A 27,977-nucleotide genomic window follows, 5' to 3' on the forward strand; every position below is an offset into this window, starting at 1 on the left:
AACAGGTATTTTTCACAAGAAGACATACATGTGGCCAATAAGCATAAAAAAATCATATCATTAGTGAAGAGAGATAGTTTGACTTCTTATATTCCTATATGATTGCCTTTTATTTCTTTAGTTTGCCTGATTGCTCTGGCTATCACTTTCAGTACCATTTTGAATAGGAATGGTGAGAGGGAGCATGTTTGTCTTGTTTCAGTTCTCGAAGGTAAAGCTTTCAGTTTTTACCCACAACATCAGTATGATGTTGGCTGTGAGTTTACCATAGATGATGCTTATTATTTGGAGGTATGTTTCTTTGATACCTAGTTTGTTGATGGTTTTATCATGAAAAGGGATGTTGGATTTTATTGGAAGCTTTCTGTGTGTTTTTTTTTTTTTTTTTTTTTTTTTTTTGAGACGGAGTCTCACTCTGTCGCCCAGGCTGGAGTGCAGTGGTGCGATCTTGGCTCACTGCAAGCTCCGCCTCCCAGGTTCACGCCATTCTCCTGCCTCAGCCTCCCGAGTAGCTGGGACTACAGGCGCCCGCCACCACGCCAGGATAATTTTTTTTGTGTGTATTTTTTACTAGAGACGGGGTTTCACGGTGTTAGCCAGGATGGTCTCGATCTCCTGACTTCGTGATCTGCCCGTTTCGGCCTCCCAAAGTGCTGGGATTACAGGCATGAGCACCGCACCCGGCCACTTTCTGTGTATTTTGAGATGATCATATGGTTTTAGTTTTTAATTCTGTTTTTGTGGTGAATTGCATTTATTTGTTTGCATATGTTGAACCACCTTTGCATCCCACGGATAAAGCCTACTTGATTGTGGTGGATTAGCTCTTTGATGTGCTGCTAGATTCGGCTTACTAATATTTAGAGGTTTTTTGTTTTGTTTTGTTTTGTTTTGAGACAGAGTCTCACTCTGTTGCTGGAGTGCAGTGGTGTGATCTCAGCTCACTGCAACCTCTGCCTCCCAGGTTCAAACTATCCTCCTACTTCAGCCTCCTGAGTACCTGGGACTACCAGTGTGTGCTACCACACCTGGCTGGTTTGCAAATATCTTGTTGAGAATTTTTGCATCCATGTTCATCAAGGATATTGACCTGAAGTTTTCTTTTTTATGTTATGTCTCTGCCAGGTTTTAGTTTCAGGATGATGCTGGCTTCATAGAATGAGTTAGGGAGAAGTCCCTCTTCCTCAGTGTTTTTTTTTTTTTGAATAGTTTTAGTAGAAATTTTTTTGAATAGTTTTTATACATCTGGTTGAATTTCGCTACGAATCCATCGGGTCCTGGGCTTTTTCTTGGTAGGTGTTTTTTATTACTGAAACAATTTTGGAACTTGTTACTGGTTTTTTCACAGATACCATTTCTTCTTGGTTCAATCTTGGGAGGTTTTACTTTTCCTGGAGTTTATTCATTTTATCTAGACTTTCTAGTTTGTGGGCATAGAGGTGTTCATCATAGTCTCTGAAGATCTTTTGTATTTCTGTGGGATCAGTTGTTACACAACATTTATCATTTCTGGTTGGGCTTATTTGGATCTTCTCTCTTTTTTTCTTTGTCAATATAGCTTGTGGTCTATCAATTTTGTTTCTCCTTTCAAAAAGCTGAGTTTTGGTTTCATTTACTTTTTGTATGATTGCTGAGTCTCAATTTTATTCAGTTTGCTCTGATTTAGATATTTCATGTCGTTTGCTAGCTTTGGAGTTAATTTTTCCTCATTTTTCTGACAACTCTAGGCATGACATTAGTTAATTAACTTGGGACTTTTTAACTTTTTGAGCTTATCTCTATAAAATTCCCTCTTAGTACTGCATTTTCTGTATCCTAGAGATTTTAGTATGTTGTCTTTCTGTTTTCATTTATTTGAAATTTTTTTTTTTTTTGATTTCTGCCTTGGTTTTACTTTTTATTCCAAAATCATTCAGGAGCAAGTTGTTTTAATAGCCATGTAACTTTATTGTTTTGAGAATTCTTCTTGGTATTGATTTCTATTTTTATTCCACTGTGGTCAGAATAATTTTAATTTTTTGAATATATTGACACTTGCTTTATGGCCAAGCATGTAGTTAACCCTGAGTTATGTTCTGTGTGCCAATAAGAGGAAAGTATATTCTGTGGTTGATGGGTGGAGTATTCTGTAGATGTCTCTTAGCTTTAACTGATCAAGTGTGGAGTTCAAGTCCGGAATTTGTCAGTTTTCTGCCTTAATGATCCCTGTAATGCTGTCAGTGGGGTGCTGAAATACCACATCAATATTGTGTGGCTTTCTAAGGCTTTTTATAGGTTTAGAGGTATTTATTTTATGAATCTTAATTGCTCCAATATTGGGTGTGTGTATATTTAGAATATACGAATTGAACCCTTTACCATTATGTAATTCTTTCTTTTTTTTCTGATGTTGATTTAAAGTCTATTTTATATAATGTAAGAATAGCAACCCCTGCTCTTTTTTATTTTCTGTTTGCATGGCAGATCTTTTCCAACACTTCACTTTGAGCCTATGTGTATTATTACATGTGAGATCAATCTCTTGAAGATAGAAGATGGATAGATCTTGTTTTTTTGTTTTGTTTTTTTTAATTCAAGTTTCCATTATATGCCTTTTATGTGAAGCATTTAGACTTTATATTCAAGGTTAATATTGATATGTGACTTAGATTGTAAATTTGTTAGCTGGTTGATTTTTAGTTTCTATCTTGTGTTTGTTGTATAGGTTATATATGGTCTATGTACTCAAGTGTGTTTTTGTGATAGGAGGTATCATTCTTTTGTTTCCGTGTTTAGAACTCCCTTAAGGATCTCTTGTAAGTTTGGTCTAATGGTAACAAATACCCTTAGTGTTTGCTTTACTAGAAAATATTTTATTTCTCATTTGCTTATGAATCTTTATTTGGTGGATATGAAATTATTGGTTGGAATTTCTTTAAGAATACTGAAAATGGCTCCTTAATATTCTCACTTAAATTATCTTATTAGTCAATTAATTATTAAGAGACATGTTAAAATATTTACCCTGTTTGCAAGCTTGTAAATTTCTTCTAAAAAATGTCTTTTTACTTTATATATATTGAGGCTCTTTTATTATATGCATACAAAATTTAGGTACTAGTAAATATACTGGTAAATCAAACTCTTAAAAAAATTTGTTAGTGGTTGTCTTTATATCACTAAATTATTGGCTTAAAGTGTAAGACTATTATTAAATTCTATTATTAAACAGTATTACATTATATTTTTAAGGTAAAATGTATCTGATATTTATTTTTCTATTCTCTTCTTTACAACCTTTATGTGTTCTTATATTTTAGAATAATTTGTTTTAGGCAGCACATAGTTAGATTGGTTTAAACAAGTTTGATATTCTGTCTTTTAACTAGAAAGCTTAATCTGTTCATAATTGCTATGATTGTATGTTTTATGTGTGTATATTTGTGTATGTGTGAAATATTTCTAAATATTTTTTGTTTTCTCTATAGCCCTTATTTCATATTTCTTTTCTGTCTTTGTGTTTATTGAATTTTTATATTCCATTTTGCCCCTCTACTGTTTGATAAGCCACAAACTAGTTCTATTCTTTAAGTAATTTCTATGTATATGTGTTTATAATATGCCAATTTATTATTTTTCTTATATCTCAAAACTTGCTTTAAGATCACTTTCTTCTACCTGAAGCATATCTTGCAAAAGTTACTTAGATGTGAGTCATTTGTGTCAACTCTGTTGTTTTTTGTTGTAATATGGATGTCTTTATTCTACTCTCTTTATTCAATGATTAACTGGGATTCTCTCAGAACATTGAAAGCATAATTTTCCTGCTTTTATCACAATTGTTATTAAGAAGTCAGGGCTGAGTCTGTTCTTTGTTTACAGACTATCTTTTTATCCTGGGAGATTTTAATATCTTCTTTTCATTTTTTGTGTTTTGTAATTTTACCAGATATATTGTCTTTTTTATCCTTCTTAGGATTCATTAAGCATCTCAAAGCTCAGGGCTTGTTTTTGTTTTTATTTTCCATCTTTTCTAGACATTTTTAATCCTTTTTTCATTAAATATTTTTTTTTTGGTCGTGGAAAAACTTTGGCTTTAATCAACTATTTGATAGTGCTTATCATTATTTCCTCCATCTCCTTATTTAATCTTTCCCATCTCATATCTCTTAATCTCTGCAAAAATTGTGATACTTTCTCTAGATCCATTTTATACTTCACCAACTATTTCAGAATTACCATAGAATCTACTATTTAAATAATCCATTGATTTACAAAATTTTAATAATAAAATGTTTCTTTTCTATAATCATTTTTAGAGTGATTTTCAAAGCTATCATTCCTTATTCATGTTTTCAATGCCCAGTTTAACTATTTAAACTATTTATTATTTACATTTTTTATATGTATATTCTAATAAGCAAGACTCTTGGAGGTAAAATTATGCTGTTTATTATTTTTGCTATCAAGTATGGTGGTTTGTTTCCGTTGGTTTTGAGATTTGGGACTGGGAAGCCTTTCTTTGATTTAATGTCCCCTGTGAGTTATAATTCAAGTTCAGCCTCACCGCCAGTGAGAGGTCAGCCTGGCTGGTTTCCTTTATTAGTCACTTGTGAAATAAGGACATAAAGAAGATCAAGCTTTATTTATTTTATTTCAGAGACAACGGTAGAGTTTGTTCCTCTATTGTTTCATAAGCCATGCACTAGTTCCATTCTTTGGGTTGTTTCTAAATATATGCGTATTTTACTAAAAGTATAAGGTCAATTAATGTCTCTGAACTGTAAGTTAACATATTAACTATTCTTAATCTTCTAACTTAGCAATTATTCCTTTTCTAATCTTTTAGAGCTATTATGTTTTATAACCCAAATTAGACATCATTGTTACTATTTTGTAATCCAGTTGATTATTCATATCTCAAAACCTTAAGATTGTTTTCTATTATCTGAAACATATCTTTCAGTATTTAGTTTAAACTTCCAGTCCTATAATACCAAAAGTATATTTCCCCCTTGAGCATGCTTTTAAGATTATAAATTTATGTTGCTACTGGGACCAGAAGGCTGCCTCATGATTCAAATGTGGTGCATTTGTCTTTTTTTCTGACCTTCCAGATGCAGCTGCACGAAGAGTGTCAGTACCATTGCTTTTGGCTATGAGTAGAAATGACACTAGCTGTAATTAAATCCCTATCATTTTAGAAATGGACAATCCTAAATTGCCACTTTTGTTTTCCCAAGCAAGAGTTTCCTCCTATGAGTGCCTTGCTTCACTAACATATCTAAATGTCTCTGTGTTTTCTAGTGCCCATTTGCTCAAGCCACTATCTGCTCTTCCTTGGATTATGACAGAAGCCCCTTAACTGATGTCTTCAATCCTCTCAGACCTTTTCAGATCTGTTCTTATTACAACAACTTCAAAAACTCAGGTACCAAACCAGTTCTTCAAGAATTCTAATTTTATTTAAAAGAAAACTAAAACGAAGGAGAGTCTGAAGAATTGACAAGTTATTTATTTAGCCATACAGTATTCTCAGTCTAAAAGGAGGGTACTGGGATAGGAAAAAGAGAAAAAAAAAAAAAAGAAAGAAAAAACACGATTGACGTGAATGAGACAGAAAGAGAAGAAGATTATGGGTTGCAGGATGGAGGAGTGAGAAGATCATAGGGCAGCTGAGGGTGCTATGGAGCTAACACTGTCCGTTTTTACCAATTTTTCTTTTGAGCAGGCCACAGGAACTGCCCTCAGTAATAGAGTGGAAATCACAGGGTGAAAGAGAGGAAAAGAGGAATGCCTTTCTTGCTTTTAAAAAGCTCAGGTATAATAAATCATATGCAACGTGACAGTGGATCCCATTAGACCTTCTTGGGCACAGGCTAATGGGGTTTGGACAGGGTCCAGTGGCAATCCACAAACCCACAAACCTCCCAGGCTGTGCTGTTTGCTTGAGTGTGAGCTGTTTGCAAGAGGGCAGGGGTATGTCTGGAATAGTTGAGCTGTTGTTTGGGGGCTGAACTGGCTTCTACTCAGGAAATGTTGGGAGAAAAACAGGTGAGAAAAAGTAAGAAGAGGAAATTTACATGTATTGCCTAAAAGAAGAAACAGGACTAAGGGCCTGACTCAATCTTACTCCCCCTATGTCAAAGTCCATTTCCAAGAAATATATGACTATCAGAACCTACTAAACAGGTGTAAAATAAAATATTCTGCCACACCTAGCCGCCATTCCCAACAGTCTAGACTAGGAGAGTGTCCAGATGAGTGATAAGAACATAGATGTGAGGGAAAGAAAGAATAAAGTAGAAAGATAAATGCATTATTTTGTATCTCCAAGTTGCTCTCTTCTAACTGGGAGTGGTGCAATAAAGACTTTCAATGCACCTTAGCCCAATGCAGTACATATTTATCAAACTCAGCATTATTCCTAATATTACCTAAAGGTAAATCAACAGAAGCATAGCAAATTCCCTGAACAAAATGGGTGTGTGTTCGTGTGCGTGTGTGTGTATTTGGGGGGAGAGCTAATCCAACATTCGTCACCCTTCCTTTTTCTTAAGCTTGCAATTAATGTAAATCATGCCTTACCTAAATGAGAGACATTTTGTAGTTGCATTACTTGGGTTCCAAATTCTGACTCAGAGGCACTGAGAGGTTAACTAGCACAACTGGCAAGTACATTTTCCTCTACGTGAAATGTGAGAATTTAGTTTGTAAATATAAGTGCTTAGAACAATTACTGGCACTTTTTAAATGTTTGCTATAATGATCATATCCCCACTAAATCAAGTAAATCTACTTCCAAGTTCTCATTCACCAAAGTTCTTAAGATGTGCAATACAAATGTTTTGGTAGCTCCTTCTTCCTCCCACAGTAGAACAAAGACTCTGAGATTATGCAGTCCAGGTAAGAATGACCAAGGAGGCCCATGACCGTAATTACTAAGCACACAGAGATGCTGGCTCTAATACAAATTTACTACGTGGATCCTTCCTACAGCTTTCAAGAATATAGGCGGTGGTTCATGCCTGTAATCCTAGCACTTTGGGAGGCGAGGCAGGGGGCGGATCACAAAGGTCAGAGATGAGACCCGGTGAAACCCCTCTCTACTAAAATACAAAAAAAAATTAGCGGGCATTAGTCAAGCGGAAGCCTGTAGTTCCAGCTACTCAGGAGGCTGAGGCAGGAGAATGGCGGCAACCTGGGAGAGGCTGAGGCTTGCAGTGAGCCGGATGCGCCACTGCACTCCAGCCTGAGTGACGAGACTCCGCCTTAAAAAAAAAAAAAAAAAGAATGTGATACCTAGTGCCCATCCTCCACAAGCTCCAGAGAACCATACACAATCTGAGGTCCAGGTACTGCCTGGCACAGTATGCAAAGGAAGTACATATCTTTTCCACATTACAGTTCTCCCTTCATCTCACAGTACAAGTTTCTATCCCTTTGCCTTCCGGGAGCACCCATCTTAATCCTCTTCATAGCCCTAGGATTAAATCAACAAGGTTCTGTTAACATCCCCATGAGTTTATGAAAAGCACAGTCCTCAACAGCCCACAGTTATTCTGTTGAGATATTTATGTGTATATCTTCAGTCCACAGCAGCAAAATGTCACTAGTTAATTAATCTTAATGCCACTAAAAGTGGGAAAACTAAATAATATTTTACTGCAGATGACATCGCAAAGAGTAAACGGAAATATGGTTGCCAAAATATCATTTGGGTGTTTGAGGACTGATGTGACACAAAGGTAATGGGAACCCAAGTGTTGCCCTTACAGAAAGGGGAGTCCAACTTGGATGTGATGAGTTTTAACACAGGAGGCCTGCCTTAGTACAATGGCATGCAAATCTACAGCAGTGAAGAAAGACCCGTGGTGACCCATGTTACTTTTATCAATCATGTATCTATTCAATCCCTGTTCTGCTTTCCTTTCCAAATTGCGTTTCGATCAGATGTGTGGGCAAAACTCAATACTTGAGGGGTATTTTCCTTCTTAGTGTTTGTCTCCAAAGTCTCTATCAATAGAAAATGAAGCAACAGACAACAATGCGTGGAAATGCAGGTGTCTCCATTTTAATAGGAGAATCACTTAGCTGCAGCCAAGAGAGTTATTCGAAAACCCAGGTGAGAATGCAGCTGTCAGAGCTGGGAACACAAATCTATCTCGAGAAGACTTTTATTTGCATCTGAGCAAAATCTCTATCTGTGAAAGAGCTGCCTGACTTGCTTCCAGGCCATTGTGAATATTTTGGTGGGAAAGCCTGCTTTCAATTCGGGATTGAAACATGCCTATTCTTATATCCCCTCTCCTGACACCTGCCTAGGATTCACTGAGAGAGAATTACTAAAAAAAGAGTGATGGCCAAAGACCATGCAGGCTTTGTTGCTATGGTAAAGTGGTCTTTGCTTTCTGCTCCAGATGTGGGCAAGAAAATACAAAGAAGTTTAAGAAGATTTAGTTTAAATAGAACTGGATTGATTCCAAATGGCTTAATGTTTGCACAAGAGAATCCCAATTCAGACCTAAAACATAATCACTGCTTGAGTTCTTTGCCTTCCTATTAGCTATTAGATTCTGCTAATTATACTCTAAAGTGTGAGGAGTGTTTGCTTGTTTCTTGAATCAAAGCACCAGTCTTTCCTAAAATGCATTGCCAACTTATAGCCATTTTCAAACTATTCAAGTGAGTCAATGGAATCTCTCTCCAGAGACAGTATTGCTAAGTGGTTGTGAACATAACCTTTGGGCTAGAAAGAGCTGAATTTGACTAAAAAATCTCTACTGACTTTGTGTAAATTATTTAACTCCCCATTGCCTCAAAAGTGAGGATGAGAAGTGAATCTTAAGAACTAAATGTTATAATGGATAAAAAGTGCCTAGTATACAGCCTGGTACATGTTGAAGAACTGCAGGATGATCATCATTATCTATGTGTTGTTGCTTAATTCTAGTAAATATGTGATAAGTATTTGACATAGTACATATATGATCCATTCTGAATTGCTAGACTGATCCCCCAGCCAGGAAATGAAGGCATGAAGTCTTTATTTATTTATGTCTACTATAGTCAGTTACACGGCTAGAATTTGTATCAAAACCCCTTTGAAAAGAAAATATAATTAAAATCATTGATTCCCTTCCCCCCAAAGAAAAAACACAAATTATAAAAATAGTACCAAGGTACAACAATCCCCTTAGCAGTATTATTCACAATAACCAAAGGGTAGAAACAACCCAAATGTTCATTGCCAGATGCATGGATAAACAAAATGTAAATACATACAATGGAATCAAAAATCATTCCATAAAAGGAAGGAAATTCTGACACATACCACAACATTGATGAACCCAGAAGGCATTATGCTGCATGAAACAACCAGACACCAGAAGACAAATACTGTATGGCTCTACTTAGAGTAGTCAAAACTCTACCTAGAGTAGTCAAATTCTTAGAGATAGAAGTAGAATAGTGCCAAGAGCTGGGGCAGTGGGAAATTTTGGATTATTGTCTAATAAGTTCAGAATTTCAGTTTGAAATGCTAAAAATATCCTGGAGATGGATAATCATCATGATTCCATAATAATATGAATATGCTAAATGCTACTGAGTTGTATACTTAAAATGATAAAAATGGAAAATTTTATGTTAGGTATATTTTTCCACATTAAAAAAATAGTGCCAGAGATTTCTGGTTTAGTAAGTTTAGAAGAAGGCTTATGTTTTTTGATTTTGTTTTCTTATTTACATACCATAAGATTTACCCATTTTGAGAGAAGGATTAGTTCAGTTTTAGTGAATTTATAGTTATACAATTATCCCCTGATATGGTTTGGCTCTGTCCCCACCCAAATCTCATCTTGAATTCCCAAGTGTTGTGGGAGGGACCTGGTGGGAGGTAATTCAGTCGTGGGGTCAGATCTTTCCTGTGCTGTTCTCATGATAGTGAATAAGTCTCATGAGACCTGATGATTATATAAGGGGGAGTTTTCCTGCACAAGCTCTCCTCTTTTGTCTGTCACCATGTGAGAAGCGTCTTTCACCTTCTGCCATGATGGTGAGGCTTCCCCAGCCACGTGGAACTGTAAGTCCAATTAAACCTCTTTCTTTTGTAAATTGCCCAATCTTGGGTATGTCTTTATCAGCAGCATGAAAATGGACTAATGTAGCAAATTGGTACCAGTAGAGTGGGGTGCTGCTGAAAAGATACCCAAAAATGTGGAAGCAACTTTGGAACTGGGTAACAGGCAGAGGTTGGAACAGTCTGGAGGGTTCGGGAGACAGGAAAATATGGGAAAGTTTGTAACTACCTAGAGACTTGTTGAATGGCTTTGACCAAAATGCTGATAATGATATGGACAATGAAATCTAGGCTGAGGTGGTCTCAGATGGAGATGAAGAACTTTTTGGGAACTGGAGCAAAGGTGACTTATGTTTTAGCAAAGAGACTGATGGCATTTTGCTCCTGCTCTAGAGATTTGTGGAACTTTGAACTTGAGAGAGATTATTTAGAGTATGTGGTGGAAGAAATTTGTAAACAACAAAGTATTCAAGAGGTGACTTGGGTGCTATTAAAGGTCTTCAGTTTTATAAGGGAAGCAGAGCATAAAAGTTAAAAAAATTGCATCTTGACAATGTGATAGAAAAGAAAAACCCATTTTATGAGGAGAAATTCAAGCCAGCTGCAGAAATTTCCATAAGTGACGAGAAGCTGAATGTTAATCACCAAGACAATGGGGAAAGTGTCTCCAGGGCATGTAGAGGTCTTCACAGCAGCCCCTCCCATCACAGGCTCAGTAGCCTAAGAGAAAATGGCTTCATGGGCGAGGCCCAGAGTCCCTGTGCTATGTGCAGCCCATTGTCTTGGTGCCCTATGTCTCAGTCACTCTAGCTATGGCTGAAATGGCCCAATGTAGAGCTCAGGTTGTGGCTTCACAGGGTGCAAGCCCCAAGCCTTGGCAGCTTCCACATGGTGTTGAGCCTGCGAGTGTGCAGAAGTCAATAATTCGGGTTTAAGAACCTTCGCTTAGATTTCAGAACATGTATGGAAATGCCTGGAAGCCCAGGCAAGTTTGCTGCAGGGGTGGAGTTCTCATGGAGAACCTGTGCTAGGGCAGTGTGGAAGGGAAATGTGGGACTGGAGCCTCCTCACAGATTCCCTACTGGGGCACTGCCTAGTGGAGCTGTGAGAAGAGGGCCACTGTACTCCAGATCCTAGAATGGTAGATCCACTGACATCTTGCACCATGTACCTGGAAAAGCCGCAGACATGCAGCACTAGCTTGTGAAAGCAGCCAGGAGGGGGGCTATATCCTGCAAACCCACAGGGGCAGAGCTGCCGAAGGCCATGGGAGCCCACCTCTTATATCAGCGTGACCTGGATGTGAGACATGGAGTCAAAGGAGATCATTTTGGAGTTTTAAGATTTGACTGCCCTGCTGGGTTCCAGACTTGCATGGGACCTGTAACCCCTTTGTTTTGGCCAGTTTCTCCCATTTGGAATGGGTATATTTACCCAATGCCTGTACTCCCATTGCATCTAGGAAGTAACTAACTTGCTTTTGATTTTACAGGCTCATAGGCAGAAGGGACTTGCCTTGTCTTGGAAGAGACCTTAGACTGTGGACTTTTGAGCTCATGCTGAAGTGAGTTAAGATTTTGGGAGAATGTTGGGAAGTCATGATTGGTTTTGAAATGTGAGGACATGAGATTTGGGAGGGGCCAGGGGCAGAATGATATGGTTTAGCTGTGTCGCCACTCAAATCTCATCTTGAATTCCCACATGTCGTGGGAGGCACCTGGTGGGAGATAATTGAATCATTGGGTCAGATCTTTCCTGTGCTATTCTCATGATAGTGAGTAAGTCTCATGAGATCTGATGGTTATTGTAAGGGGGAATTTTCCTGCACAAGCTCTCTTCTCTTGTCTGCTGCCATGTGAGATGAGCATTTCACCTTCTGCCATGATCGTGAGGGTTCCCCAGTCACATGGAAATGTAAGTCCAATTAAACCTCTTTCTTTTGTAAATTGCCCAGTCTCAGGTATGCCTTTATCAGCAGGATGAAAGTGGTCTAATACATCCCATAATCTAATTTTATAATATTTTCATCACCACAAAAGAGTTACCTGTGTTCACTTGCAGTTAATTAATGTCCTTACTCCTGACTCCCGCCCTTCTAGTTCTGTATTTGCTACAAATTTCATAAAAATAAAATCATGCAACATACAGTACATTGTGTCTGGTTTCTTTAATTTAGGATTTTTAAAAAGTATTTATCAATGTTGTTGCATATATCAGGATTTTATTTCTTTATGTTTCTCAATAGCATTCCATTGTATGCATATACTGCAAATCGTTTATGCATTCACCAGTTTGACACTGGGGTTGTTTCCAGGGTTTGGCTATTATGAATAAAGTTTCTGTGAACATTCATGAATAAGCATATGTGTAGACATAAAATTTAAAATTTAATTTCTCTTGCATGATCCAGGAGTGCAATGGCTGGGTTATATGAGAAGTGTGTGTTTAACTGTGTAAGAAACTGCCAATTGTTTTCCAAATTCTCTGTACCATTTTACATTCACAGTGTAAGCAAGATCTTGCTTTTGAGGTTATTCCGTTTTGTTTGTTTTCATTTGAAGCTCCACAGGCATCTGATGAACAGCTGTGTATGTCAGTTTGAAGCCAGTTGATTAGAGTATTTAACTGTTAACTAAAATTTTGTGGGATAAGTGTAACCACTGATATAGAAATTCTTGTTCCTCTTTCTGTCTTTTTTACAGAAAGTAACTGAGAAATTTTACAATCAATTCTACCAGTCTTTCTTTTTAAAAAATCTTTTATTTTAAGTTCAAGGGTACATGTGCAGGTTTGTTGTATAGGTAAGCCTATATCACGGAGGTTTGATGTATAGATTTTTTTCATCACCTGGGTGTTAAGACTAGTACCCATTAGTTATTTTTCTTGATTTTCTCCCTCCTCCCACCCTCCACTTTCAGGTAGGCTCCAGTGTCTGTTTTTCCCCTCTATGTGTCCATGAGTTCTTATCATTTAGTTCCCACTTCCAAGGGAGAACATATGGTATTTGGTTCTCTGTTCTTGCATTAGTTTGCTAAGGATAATGGCCTCCAGCTCCATCCATGTTCCTGCAAAGGGCATAATTCTGTTCTTTTTTATGGCTGCATAGTGTTCCATGGTGTATATATACCACATTTTCTTTATCCAATCTACCATTGATAGGCATTTAGGTTAATTCCATGTCTTGGCTATTGTGAACAGTATTGCAATGAACATATGCATGCATGTGTCTTTATGGTAGAATAGTTTATATTCCTTTGGGCATATACCCAGTTATGTGATTGCTGGGTTGAATGGCAGTTCTGCTTTGTAGCCCTTTGAGGAATCACCACACTGCTTTCCTCAATGGTTGAACTAATTTACACTCCCACCAACAGTGTATAAGTATTTTTTTTTCTACAACCTCCCTAGCATCTGTTATTTTTTGACTTTTCAATAACAGCCATTCTGACTGGTGTGAGATATTATTTCATTTTGGTTTTGGTTTGCATTTCTCTAATGATCAGTGATGTTGAGCTCTTTTTCGTATGTTGCTTGGCCACATGTATATCTTCTTTTGAAAAGTTTCTGTTCATGTCTTTTGCCAACCTTTTAATGGGGTTGTTTTCTTGTAAATTTGCTTAAGTTCATTATAGATGCTGGATGTTAGATCTTTGTTGGATGCATAGTTTGCAAAATGTTTCTCCCATTCTGTAGGTTGTCTGTTTACTCTTCTTTTGCTGTGTGGAAGCTCTTTAATGAGAGCCCCTTTGCCAATTTTGCTTTTGTTGTAATTGCTTTTGGCACCTTTGTCATGAAATCTTTGCCAGTTTCTATGTCTAGAATGGTACTGTCTAGGTTGTCTCTCAAAGTTTTTATAGCTTTGGGTTTTATATTCAAGTCTTTAATTCATCTTGTTTATGTTTGTACATGCTGTAAAGAAGGGGTCAAGTTTCAGTCTTCTGAATATGTCTAGCCAGTTATTCCGGCACCATTTATTAAATAGGAAGCCTTTCCCCGTTGCTTGCTTTTGTCAACTTTGCTGAAGATTGGATGGTTGTAGATGTGCAGCCTTATTTCTGAGTTACCTACTCTGTTCCATTGGTCTATATGTCTGTTTTCGTACCAGTATGTTGCTGTTTTGGTTACTGTAGTCCTGTAGAATAGTTTGAAATCAGAAAATGTGATGCCTCCAGCTTTGTTCTTTTTGCTGAGAATTGCCTTGGCTATGTAGGTTCTTTTTTGGTTCCATATGTATTTTAAAACATTGTTTTTCTAATTAAGTGAAAAATGCCATTGGTAGTTTGATAAGGATAGTATTAAATTTATAAATTGCTTTGGGCAGTATGGTCATTTAAAATATATTGATTCTTCCTATCCATGAGCATAAAATATTTTCCTATTTGTTTATGTCATTTATTTTAGGACTTTCATAGTTCCCATTGTAGAGATATTTCACCTCCTTGTTTAGTTATATTCCGAGATATTTTATTCTCTTTGTGGCTACAGTTTATGTGATCGTGTTCTTGATTTGGCTTTCAGCTTGGACATTACTGGTGTATAGAAATGCTACTGATTTTTGTACATTGATTTTGTATCCTGAGACTTTGCTTGTTAAGTTGTTTATCAGGTTAAGGAGTTTCTGGATAAACACTATGGCGTTTTGTAGATATGGAATCATGTCATCTTCAAATAGGGTTAATTTGACTTTCTCTCTCCCTATTTGGATGCCCTTTATTTCTTTCTCTTGCCTAATTGCTCTGGCCAGGACTTCCAATACTTTGTAAGAGTGGGCAGCCTTATCTTGTTCTGGTTTTCGAGGGGAATACTTCAAGTTTTTTCCCATTCCCATTCAGAATGATGTTGGCTATGGGTTTGTCATAGATGGCTCTTATTATTTTGATGTATGTTCCTTCAATACGCAGTTTATTGAGAGTTTTTAACATGAAAGGGTATTGAATTTTATCAAAAGTCTTTTCTGCATCTATTGAGATAATCATGTAGTTTTTGTCTTTAGTTCCTTTAATGTGACAAATCACATTTATTGATTTGCGTATGTTGAACCAACCTTGGATTCCAGGGATAAAACCAACTTGATCATGGTGGAGTAGTTTTTTCATTTTCTGCTGGATTCAGTTTGCTAGTATATTGTAGAGGATTTTTGTGTCAATGTTCATCAAGGATATTGGCTTGATGTTTTCTTTTTTATGTTGTGTCTCTGCCAGATTTTGGTATCTGGCCTTATAGAATAAGTTAGGGAGAGTCCCTCCTTCTCAATTTTTTGAAATAGTTTCATTAGGAAACTACCAGATCTTCTTTGTACCTCTGGTAGAATTTGGCTGTGAATTCATCTGATCCTGGGCTTTTTTTGATTGGTAGAATGTTTATTACCAATAAATATTGCTAACTGTTCAGAGATGATTATTTGTCTATTCAGGGATTCAATTTCTTCCTGCCTCAGTTTGGGGAGGGTGTATAAGTTCAGGAATATATCTGTTATTTCTAAATTTTCTAGTTTGCGTGCATATAGGTATTCACAGTATTCTCTGATAGTTATTTGTATTTCTGTGTGCTTGGTAATATCCCACTTTTTCATTTCTAATGGATCTTCTGTCTTTTCTTTTTAGTCTAGCTAGTGGTCTATCTATTTCTGTCTTTCTTTATCCTCACATTTTAAGCCCTCTGTTATGCCAGATCTTTGGGATCTACAAGTGTGGAGTACACTAACTCATAACAAGATGTTTAATAGCTAATGCACTGCTTTTTTCAGGATCATCTCTACATCCACAGGTAGAATTGTAGAACAGGTAGGAACATTAGGTCTCCAGTCAGTCTGTCTGGTTTTTGATTCCTGGCTCTACTACTAACCATCTGTGTACCTTAGGATATATTATTTAACTTCTCTGTGTAACATCCTTTTTAAAATCTTAAAATAGACATGATGATAGTTTTTATCTCATAAAATTGTCATGTAATTAATAGAGAGAATACATATAAAGTACTTAGAAAAGTGCCTCACATATCACATATACTATATTAAAAATAAGAGTGGAAAACTTTTAATAATGCTTCTACTTTTTGTATAGACAGTCTCTCTCTGTTGCCCAGACTGGGGTGCAGTGGCATGATCATGGCTCACTGCAGCCTCAAACTCCTGGGCTCAAGTGGTCATCCTGCCTCAGCCTTCCAAAGTGCTGAGATTATAGGCATGAGCCACCACACCTGGCCTAATGATAATGCTTAATCCAAAGGAATGATTGCTAAAATTCCTGGATGTAGTTGGAGAGATCCAGCTTAGTTAATCTCCTACATGTGAGTCCCTTTAGGGAATACGAAAGTGATTAAAATGTAGTTCTAGAACCAAAGAAACAAACTTGTATGTGTGTGGATAATGTGAAGGGTAGAGGAAAACTTAAATACACAAATACTAGGATGAAGATCAGAATGCAAGCTTCTTTGGTTCTCTAATTCATTTCTTCTCTCACCTTATCAGTACCCATAACATCAGTCCTTCATCCTTCTTTGTTCCTGCCACCCTGTCCCCAATACACACACACACACACACACACACACGCACACACACACCCACCCCACAATATGGGATTTTACAATCTAACACCTACACATTGAGAAGATTGCAGTAGAATGAATTCAGCATAAGTAAAGCAAGATTTGAATGATGAACATTTAAAATAACATTTAAATGAGAATGTTAACTTAGATAAGGGCACTTTGAGCTTCATTTCACAGAATAAGACCTGCCGCATGTGAATGTTCATGTAGAATGATAGGGAAAGCTGGGGATGGCCATTGCTCTCCCCCTACCCCATCTGCAAATGCTCACTGCAATGCATGTAGGAAGGACTCCAGAGAGCAGAGCAGACCCGTGTGTTATGGAAACAGTTTTCATTGCTTTACTCCAAGCAGAAGTCACAAAAATTTAGGGATTTTAGACATTGGAAAGTGGAACCCTCTTCCTTTACAAATGAAAAAACTAAGTCTAGGGAAGTAAAATGGCAATATCAAAGAGTTATATTCAGGGAACTAGGACTGGAACCCTGAAAAGTTCTTTTCCCACAAACCTGTGCCAGGTCCACTGATCTTAGCCTCTTTAAACCAGAAGGAATGACCATGTGAAAGGAAACAAGCAGCTGCTATTTTCTTAAATGCCACAGGGACCTTCATACATCAACCTGACACTTGTATTACATCAGCTCGCAAGCGCGCTAAGAGTAAAAGCCGCACTTTCTAGACGCACTTTCATTTACGGACAAGCTCTCTTCTCCACTGAAACCTGATGCTGAGATTGCATCCTGATAGGACTGTGGAGCCCTCTTCAGCACACACTGCAACAGTTAAGCCGGTGTTGACCTCTGACCTGCCTTCAATCCACCCTCCTTTGAGGGGGACCTGGCAAAACGCCCCTTCCCCCTCACTGTTCCATCCTCTTTCTCCCCACCTCCAGTGCCGGAGGCTCCTGGCATGGAGAAGTTTATGACTAGGTCAACAGCAGTAAATATGTCAGCTTCTCTCAGGCCCAGCCTCATTCAAGTTCTTCTGGGATTTGTACCTGAGTGTTTCTTGGTTAATGGCTTCTGTGAGAAGCCAAGTGTGACCCAGTGACAGGGAGAGAAAAAAGACTCAAGGCTTGCCTTGAAACTTTTCTCCAAATTAGGCATTACATGGACATAAAAATGCAAGGATGCATGGCCTGAAAAGATAAACATATTTGTCCAAACACTGAGGCAGAATATTTGACAGTAGGAATGTCAAGGAATGTCTAGACTTCCGGTGGCTCTACAATGATATCTTAGATCTATCTTTCTCCCACATGATGATCAATTTGGGGGTACATTCTTTCTAGACCAGAACTGGGCCCACAACACTATACAGCTCTTTGTCAACACATTTAATACATATGAAGGGGCTATATTTAGTTACCATTTATGAAGTGTACAAAATGTGCCAGACACTCTTCCAAATCCTGTACCTGGAGTCCCATGTATTCTTTACAATAGCCTAGGATATAGGCAGCATTGCTATCACCTCTATTCCACAGATGAGGTTCTGATGCTAGATAGTAAGTGACAGGGAGGAGTGTGGGCCCAGGAAACCTGGTTCCTGATCTGTGCTCTTGACCACAGCAGTGTCTCACTGCTGTCTGGGAGAAGCCTTGGATGCTACTAGTGCCCCTTCATTTTCTGTAACGAGTGCATCTTATTTTGTTGGCTTTCTCTCTTTCTCTTTCTTTTTGCTAAACTATCTCTAACATAATTTTTCCATTCATCTTTATTTTATGTTTTCTTGTTTCTAGCTTATCACTACCAGTGATATCAATAAGGATAGGTTAATCTTGGACTTACAGGTGACTGATCCCTGACTGGGTGTAATTTTTGGATCTTTTAAAAATACCATATTGTTATATGCTTCTATATCCTACTTTTCATATATTTCTTCATTTATTTCTGTTCTTCCTTCTTTTCTTCCTTCCCTCCCTCCTTTCCTTTTTCCTTTCATTCATCAAACGATCAAGTTAGACAATATACCAAACTATAAATTTGATTAGTGGTTCTTACCTGGGGCCAATTTTATCATTCCCTACCCTTGCAGGGAACGTTTAGAAATACCTGAAGACATTTTTGATTGTCACTACTGGGGAAAGTTAAGAATATCCTGCTAACATCTAGGGGGTAGAGGTCAGAGGGGCTTCGAAGCATCATGTAATGTGCAGAATACCCCTCCAAAAACAAAGAATTATTGGCCCAAGATGCCAATATCATCATTGCTGAGAAATCCTTAACTAGATGTAGAATAATCAAAGATGCCAAAAAGAGTTCCTTGTCTAGTGGAGGGGGGAACTAAACAAAAACTGAAAATAATATGTAAAGTTGGGTGCCTTGAATATAATATGTGTAAGTTACAGGGATGGCACAAGGGACACATATAGGAAACTTGTATGAAAGTATAAAGGAGATTTCCAAAGAAGGCTTCACAGGGGACATAACTGTAAAATTGGGTACTAAAAGCTTAATAGAATTTTTCTGTGGTGATAGAAACAAGAGCTCTGGCAATGAAAAGAATGGTGAGAAAAGTACAGTTTATTTTGGGAAACACTCAATAATTTGCATTGCTGGAGAAGAGATTATGAGACATTAGGTACCACACTAGGAATTTGCCCTTTATTTTACAGACAGCAGAGTCATTGAAAGGATGAAGGTAGCAAAACAGCAGCATCAGAATGGTTTCTTTGTGGAACCATTACATTCCACAGTACAGACTTCAGCTTATGAGAAGAAGAGACAGTGCAACAGTAGAGAGAAAGCTATGGTTAGACTCCAGAAAAATGGTACTGGTGACATGAACAATGGCAGGAGGATTTGGGATGGAGGAAGGGAGTGAAAATCAGAAACATTTGATGGGTAGACTCAACAAGACTGAATCACTAACTTGTAGGTGGTGAGAGAGAATAGTTGAGAAAAGTTCCTAGGTTCTGGCTTGGGCAACTGTACAGAAACCATGAAATGCAACACAAGAGAGAATCTGGGTCTTATTGGGGTGTTGGTTGAGGACACCATTGAGGTTTTTAAACAAGCATGTTGAGTCTGTGGAAACTATAAGTCTAAGAAATGGAGACATCCATAAAGTTGTTGGATGAATCTGGAGCTCGAGGGAAAGGTCTGGGTTGCATAGGCAGCTGGAGAATAGGTAGAAATGGGCTTTGTAGGGAAAGTTGGCAATTCACTATACAATGTTGAAGGAAGGAAGACAAAAGGAGATCAAGCCTAGGTGGTGTTTATAGCAAAGGCTGTCCATTCTGATGGGCACGCCCTAATTGCTGGGGTTTTCAGAAAGTAAAGGATATTTCATGCAGGCTGGGAGAGAGAATGAAGGGTCTGATTATGGATGACAGTCAAATGACAAGTGCTAGACTCATAACTCAAGCCTAGGCAAGCAGATTAGTTTGAGCTAGAACTCTGGGCTGAGCAGGAAACAGAGCAGATCAACAATAACCCGAAATAGAAGTTCAGGCTAGACGAAAGTGCTAGGGGTTCACTGTCCACATAGAGAGTGGGTCTCCAGCAATGATACCACACCTGCAGCCACCAGCTGGGAGGGGAGAGGGTATTTCCTGCTTTCTTGTTGAGTGGCTCAGATACTGCTTAGAGCTACATCTCTAAGTACAGGGCTCAGGGAGAGCAATTAAGTGGGTCTGGAAAGATAGAGCTGGCACGTGCCACCTAGCAAAGTCACGTGGAACCTGAGTTGAAACCTGTACCAGATTTGTCCTTTTAAGAAAGTGCCTCATCCGACGACTGCTCGTGACTCTTAGATTTTGTAATTCAGTAACATTGGTACCTCCATGTCTTTTGATCTATCTGGTAGATAAAGCACAAGATTCGTCTAGAATGAACCTATTTCTGACGACTCTGGGAGGATTCAATCACTTTTTTCTTGTTTTCAGTACAAATAACATGTTTCAATTACAAATAACATGTTTCCATTACTTCATTATAACCTATGTCATCCTGCATTACAAGTATTAGTTTACCCAGCATGTTATATTTTCCTTGATATCTCTGATGCCTAGGTTTGGTAAGAAGTCAATAAATTTTAGTTGGTTAAAAAATAAAAACAATAATGACCCGTTAATCTATGTTTTGATTTGGACATCTTTGCCATTGTGCTTCTCTTAATTACTGATCTGTTGATTTTTCATCTCATCTCTTAAATTTCAAATTCTATTAGTCTTATGCACAATACACACTCATTTTTGTTTGTTTAACACTAGAACACATTCCATGTCTGTGTGAAGTTGGCATGTTCTTGTTTTAATACGCTGCCTCATAGCCATCATCCTAATCTGAGTTGATGGGGTGCATTTTGGCGATGCAGAAAAACATGTAAGTTGCAATTCTCAAATTATATTTGGCAGAATATGACGTTTCCTCCCTCTCAGTACCAAACCTGACAAAAATATCTGATCAAATTTCCAAAATAATTAAGGGTTTAAAAAGTCATACAGACATGGTCCCAGCTTGAGCCTAAGCTGCACTCACCCCTGGGACTCAGACATGTCAGGATTTGACCGGTTAGCAAGTAGAGCAAGCAGCTCTCTGGCATCTAGTGAATGAATTCAGTTGCATGTGGGAAAGAAGCCTTGGTAAAGGAGGATGGGTGAGAAGCACTGGGAGGACATCTGAGATCTTTTAAGTTCTCTGGGCCAGCATTAGCTGCTTCTATTTGAGTCCTATAGAAAGCAAAGCGCAGCCATAAGACAAACTGTTTGAACAGTTTCATTGTTTCCTGGGAGACTCTGAAACACAACCAGTTCTACATTGGTTCTCTGGTGACAAACTGAGGAAGAGGAGCCTTTTGTCTACATCTGCACTAAACCCAGCATAGCCTTGGTGTATTGAGAGCTCCACTCTGTATGGAGCAGGTGTGCAGACTTTGTGACGTGAACATGGATACTCCATGGTGGACACTGTCAGAGAGCAAGAGGGTGATACTCTGAACTGGCTTATCAGGAAGCAGGTACTGACAAGGAGACTGGAGCAGGAGAGGAAGAGGCTTGCTGATGCCATGTGGCTACTGGAGCCCTAGGAATTGTTTGCAAGCTCAGGTGATGCATCTCCAAGTCACTCCAAGGAACAACTGGGTTAGACTACAGGATTAGACTTTGAAGCATTAAAGAGGTTTTTGTGGAAGCAGGGGAAATGGCACTTGTGGAATGATTACTATTAATTTTGTACTCATTGTAGTCACTCGTAGTCAAAGCCTGTAGAAATGTACCTTAAATTATTTGATGTAGATATGTATAGATTTTAAATTATCAATGAAAAAGTGGCAGGTTAGATTTTTCTGTCATCTCCAAGTCCTTTTGTTCACTTATACTCTCTTCCAAAAACATTATTTTCCCTTTCCTAGATGTCTCAAAACTGGTATTTGCAAATATTCATCCGTTTATTCACTAAATATCTTTTTGCAAGAGTCTGTGAGATCTAATGGGTATGCTATAAGATTCCAGATAAGACAGGTTGGGGCTTGAACCCTGTCCTTGCTATTACTAACTGGGAGCTATTGTCAAGTTTCTTAATCTATCTGTGCCTCAGTTTTCTCATATATAAAATGGGAATCACACACACACACATTCACATACACATATGCCCTTATTGAGTTGCTGCAAAAGTATAGGTAATGTACTTATTTCAACGTCTGAATATAGTCAGTGCTCATTCATGATAGCTTAAGTAACCAAGAGCAACATTATTATCTATTATGAACATGCAGGGCCCTGTGAGAAAACAGAGGAAAAAAATGTCTCAGGGTCATTATCAAGGAGTCCTTTTTATGCTCCGATAAGAAAGGTAAGTCTTATATTTTTGGAACAGTCATGTTATCATTGAAAGATGAGTTTTCTCTCTAGTATTCCTGCCCTAGTGTCAGTCTCTGTTTTGGCATTTGGGTGTGAAGAGTGGTTTGTCTTTTTTGCTAGTACTTTTGTTCAGTGAAATAGTAAATATATACCATTGTTCTGTTTACATCACACGGTTTTATTTTTCTCATTAATGTTTTTCCTAAATTCCACTGCAAAAAAATGGCTGATAAAGATGGAGAAAAAAAGGTCTAGAAAGAGGGATTGGTTTGTGTCTTCTCCTAGTAAAATTTTCAGCCCTTGGCGGTGGTGAACATTTTTCTCTTATATCACATTCTCTGCAGTTGGGCTATTCCCACCAGAGACATACTCAGGACTGGACATTATTTTGATTTTAGAGAAGGGGTAATCATGAATTAATTATTAATTTCAATCATGAAGAAATGATGGTCAAAGAAGAAGTAATAAAAAAAAGGAACAGGAAATAAATAGAGGCTTCACACCCAGATTGTAGGATGACTACAATCACAAGGACAGAAAATAACATGTGCTGGTGAAGATATGGAGAAAGGAGAACCTTCATACTCTGCTGTTGGGGATGCTGAATGGGGAAGCCCCTTTGAAAGACGGCCAGAAAGTTCTTCAAAAGGTTAAATGCAGAGTGACCACATGACTCAGAAGTCACATTTCTAGATATATACCCAGGTGAAATGAAAATAGTCTCCACCCAAAAAATTATGGCAACATTATTAATTATAGACAAAAAGTGGAAATAGCTCAAATCTCCTTCAGGTGACAAATGGATAAATAAAATGTGGGGTTTCATATAATAGAATTCGATTCATCAATAAAAATAAATGGGGCACCGAGGCATGCTATGGTGTGGATGTATGGCATGGATTAACATGAAAAAAACTTTGCTCAGTGAAAGAAGGACATCATACTATATGATTCCATTTAAATAAAATGTCCAGAATAGGCAAATTAACTGGGACAGAAAGTAAATCTGTAGTTGCCAGGGCTGGAGTGGAAGGGACTGGGGAAGCTGGGGAGGGACTGACATTGGGTGTGGGGTTTCTTTCTGGTGTCATGAAATGATCCAAAATTCACTGTGGTGATGAGTAACTCTGTGAATATACTTAAATCATTGACTTGTACACTTTAAGTGGGTGAATTGTACGGTATTGAATTATATTTTAGTAACACTGAACTGAAAAAAATAGACTGATACAATGTAGATAACTACCCCACCTGCATTCCACCCCCAACTATAGTGAACTTTTATAAATAACCATGAGATATCAAAACTTTGCCCCGGAAAAAAGGGGATATCTGTGTTACAAATGCAAACATGGACAATTTCTTCAAGAAATAAAGGGAAATTAGAATTTTTTTAAAAACCTGCGACTCCAAGCTACATTTTTAAGAGTTGCTATGCACTTTGACGTGTGCAGGACAGTTCCTCATCAACTATGCTGTGATCGTACAGTTTGCTGAAATATTTTCATTTCTAGCATATTACTGTATTAAGAAAGGAAAGTGCTTTGTGAAATTGTTGAGACCAAGAAAAGCAGCCCTAGAGTGGCCTGGAGGGAAAACATTGGGTCTCTTTATCATATTACTCAAAGGCCTTTTAGATCCTGGAGAGGTGACAGAGTCATCCAGGAGAGTGAAGGATAACAGAGTAAAAAGTCTCCTGTAAAACTGAGACAGGGCTTTTCCTCTGGAAGAATCTTCAACTTCTGGCACTAATTCATCTTCCTCTAGCTTCCCTGAGGCAGGAATTAGTATTGTAAGCTCTTTCTAGATTGTAGGTTGAGCAAACTAGCCCCACACAGTGGAGCTCTTGTGGAGTCAAGAGCAGAGGGCAGACATTGAAGCGGCAAGCCCTGGCTCCATCCACCTGTGCCTTCGGTGGCAGCAGCTCTGGTCAGGGAGCACTCAAGAGGCTGCTGAAAGACGCAAGAGAAATAGGACATGTCCAACGAATCATCCTGGCACAACTATGAATGCTTTTTAGCTGTGAATCTGCTTATTTCCACACAAATAGTATAGGAACTGAGGGAATCAAATGAGAGCCACTGTCGCTCTGACAAAAGGAAAGAGAAAGGAAGAGAAACAGAGGAAGTAAGCATTGATACTGCATTTGTTTCATATCGACTTCTTGAAATTGTCCCTCGTGCAAAGCACATTCAGGCACTGTCGTGTATGTGATCTTGCTCTATGCTCATGAAATCCATGCATCATCTCTTATGTTAATTTTACAGATGTGGAAACTCAAATAAAGAGAGGTGAAAGAGTCCCCAGGACAACACAAAAAGGTGACAGAGCCACTGAATTTAAATCCACACCCTCTAATTCAAGGTTAGTTCTCTTCTTGGTAACTGCTGTTTCCAATAGTTTCATGGAAACCACAAAATATTTTCTAATTTATCCTAAATATTTTAAATATTTTCATGACATTCTTTACTCCAATGTATAATTACCCTCTTTCCTGAATTCTTAAACTCTCTTCACATTTACTTAAGTAGCTTGATATTTAAATTATTTTTGTTTTTGTTTTTTTCAGTGAGACTGTAAGTTCCCAGGGTGAGAGCTGTGTCGAAGGTTCCGTTTTTTTCTTTCAAAATATCATGTGCACTTACTGATTCATAATAGGCATTCAATAAAAATTTGCTGAATCAAGAAATCCAGATATTCTATTTTATTTCCCATTGTCCTTCTCCTTCTCATTTTGAGCTGTCTTCATGTGTCAGGCACTATACTTAGCACAATTCATACCTTATCGCATTTAAACACAATTATTATCTACTTTTCTTACTTAAGAAAACTGAGACACAAAGACATTGGGTTTATTTTCACAAGGCCACAGAGCTTGAGCCTTCATCAACCTGATGCCAGAGCCCAACCTCTTAACCATTACAGGATTTTGTCTCAAGACCACCCATCAATGCGGTAATGGGATCTACAGTTGAACCCAAGAGCTCTGGGTTTTTGGCTGCCAGCCTCATCATTAGCCTCTCCACCAGGGGAATTCAACCAGCCAAAAAGCTGTGCATTCTCTCCCCAGTATTTCCTTCCACCTAAGTTAGCACTGTATTCCCCAGAGTCACTTTCCACCCTGGCACACAAACCACAAGTAAAAAAACCCGGAGCATCAAACACCAACATTAGCAGGATAAAGACTCCATCTAATCATCCTACTATATCATCAGACTGAGTCTCCAGAATTCTAACTCTCTTTCACTCCATTCCCTCTGCCTCTCTTGAGGCTTTCATTTGAGCCTTTCCCTCCCAACTAAAACCAGATATGTAAAGATGGTATTATATTTCTTCACAGCTAATAGCCAGACTATGAAATCATCCAGCAAGCAACTCCCAAGCCATGTGAATCAGTCGTAACACATTTCCCTCATTTTTATAACCCTGGAGATGGAAGAAGGGCCAGGAGGTAGATGAAGGGGAGGGTTATTGCCAGGTATTGTTAACGTTTTCCCTGGGTAATTGAAGTAGGAGCAGTCCAGGTCAGATTAGAAGCAAGATCTTCTTGGAAAAGCTAGGACATAACAGGGACCTGGTAGACCCATATTGGATTGATTATGAAGCAGGAAGTGAAATCTGACATGCCTGACACTTAACACCCTAACCACATCCTGTCTCCTAGACGATGAGAATAAAGATATTGTATATTCAGTGGCACTGACATTTTTATGCCTCTTAATGAAAAGGGAAACAACTTTCTGGGACTGGTTGAAAGGATAAGGAAGCAGAGAACACCTTCACGGCCTTTAAGGAAGATAGGGGATTTGAGTAGGAAGTTGTATAAGGAAGGAAACATCAAGTCCTATATTTTGGGTGAATAAAGCAAACTAAGTTGCGTCAGCCTGGGCAAAGAATGCTTTGAGTGAGGAAAAAAAATGAAACAGCAATTGAAAACAGAAAAATCCAGTAATGATTTCTTTATTACCTGAAATACTTGAGATTTTTCAATGTTTTCACTCTCAAGGTTTTCAACAATTTTCAGAACTAAAGGTATTTTAAAACTTGTATTAAGTGTTGATGGCTACTTGAGGATGCATGGGATTGAAGCACTGCTGTAGGTGTCTAGCTTAATAGCACATCTTGATCAATAGATGACATTTTATAAATGCAGCTTGAGGATTTCGACAGGTCCCTCTAAATGACCCCCGTCAACAGCCCAGTCCACCTCCAAGTACCCTCTTCTAAACAACTGAAAATAAGCAGAAAACAATTTCTTGTTATCGCTAGGAAGGAGATAGTTCTATTTCCCAAGTAATCGGTTTCCATGCATAAGCAGCAAGAAAATATTCTTCTTGCCATTCTGAACCTAAATCATTCTTGCTGTAATATATGATCATTTTCTCATATTCCATATTAAATAAAAGTGGAAAATAGCTCAGTATTTCTTTCATTATAAGGCTGTAGTTGACATCAGTAGATAATATCCATTCTGCTGTCTTCAGAGGAGCGGAAAGACAGGTGATTTTATCCAACATGGAACCACAGCCCCCAAACATGATGGAGCTGAGTAAATCACTGGGTGGCCTGCCAGGAATGACACCACAGGACTTGTCATCAATGGTGACAGCAACAATAATATCTAGCACCTCAACAGCATTGCATAATTTTGGAGAATATTTTTACATAAATCATCATATTTGATAGCCTTTTAAATTTTTATTCTAAAATGTATTTAACTTATTTACAATTCTTACCTCACCATCATGCAAGCCCCTTAAAATTTCCAGAAAGGAAATATAAATTTCCTATGAACTCAGCACTCTTCCCTGTTTGTCATGTTTGCTTTTGTTTTTCATGGATTTCAGTCGTCTCTTCTCCAAAGTATTTCTTTCTTATTTTGGTTCTTTCTTGTTCTCTTTTGCACACTCATCCATGTGATCTCCAAGAACGTGATTCTCTTCTTTCTTTTATGTTTCCCCTCAAGGAAATGAAAGAAGCCTTTTGAAAAGACAGTTGCCTACCATGGTCATACCAGCATCATTCAAAACAGCAAAGATGAAGAAACAACCTAAAAATCTGTTGAGAGATGAGTAAAGAAATACAATGATTTCTTTTTTTCTTCTTCCCACTTTCAACTTGTGAGATCCCATTGCTGCCTTTTGGACTCTTGCTTCTTTTCTGCTTCATGTTCCTGCTCACCATCACCTGCCCTACAGCATCCTCATAGAAAAAGAAAAAAAAAAAAAAAGCCAAAACAAAACCAATCTCTTTGTTCACTGGATCAAGTCTTTTATTATAGTGCATTCAGACATTCAGAATACATATATGAGGCCTGCTATTGTTCACATGTTCGAGTGGAAGCAAGTAGTGTTTTTTAATTTTATTTTCTTTTGCCCTTGTTACTAGCAAAACTTCACACACACACACACACTCACATACACACCCCCTGTGTGCATGAACCTGCAGAAACTATTTTGTAAGTTCCTTTTACTATTCTACTGAGACGTAGCATTAGTCTCACTTGTTGGTGGAAAATATTTGTATTTATCAAGGAACCTGACATCAGAAACCAGCTCGTCAATC

The 27,977-nt window shown here is 38.0% G+C and overlaps 2 long non-coding RNA genes across 2 annotated transcripts in view; one reads left to right on the top strand and one right to left on the bottom strand.

Annotated features, from left to right (window-relative positions):
• Nucleotides 1–27,977, bottom strand: part of LOC103878002 — a 152,825-nt gene that overhangs the window by 88,394 nt on the left and 36,454 nt on the right. The gene's annotated exons all lie outside the window — the stretch shown is intronic.
• Nucleotides 11,936–27,626, top strand: LOC108582085. Its single transcript, XR_001895290.3, has 3 exons — nt 11,936–11,974; nt 24,680–24,776; nt 27,379–27,626. It is a non-coding gene; the product is annotated as an uncharacterized LOC108582085 (long non-coding RNA).

The sequence above is a fragment of the Papio anubis genome, chromosome 12 (assembly GCF_008728515.1).
Source record: "Papio anubis isolate 15944 chromosome 12, Panubis1.0, whole genome shotgun sequence".
NCBI classification, from domain to species: domain Eukaryota; kingdom Metazoa; phylum Chordata; class Mammalia; order Primates; family Cercopithecidae; genus Papio; species Papio anubis.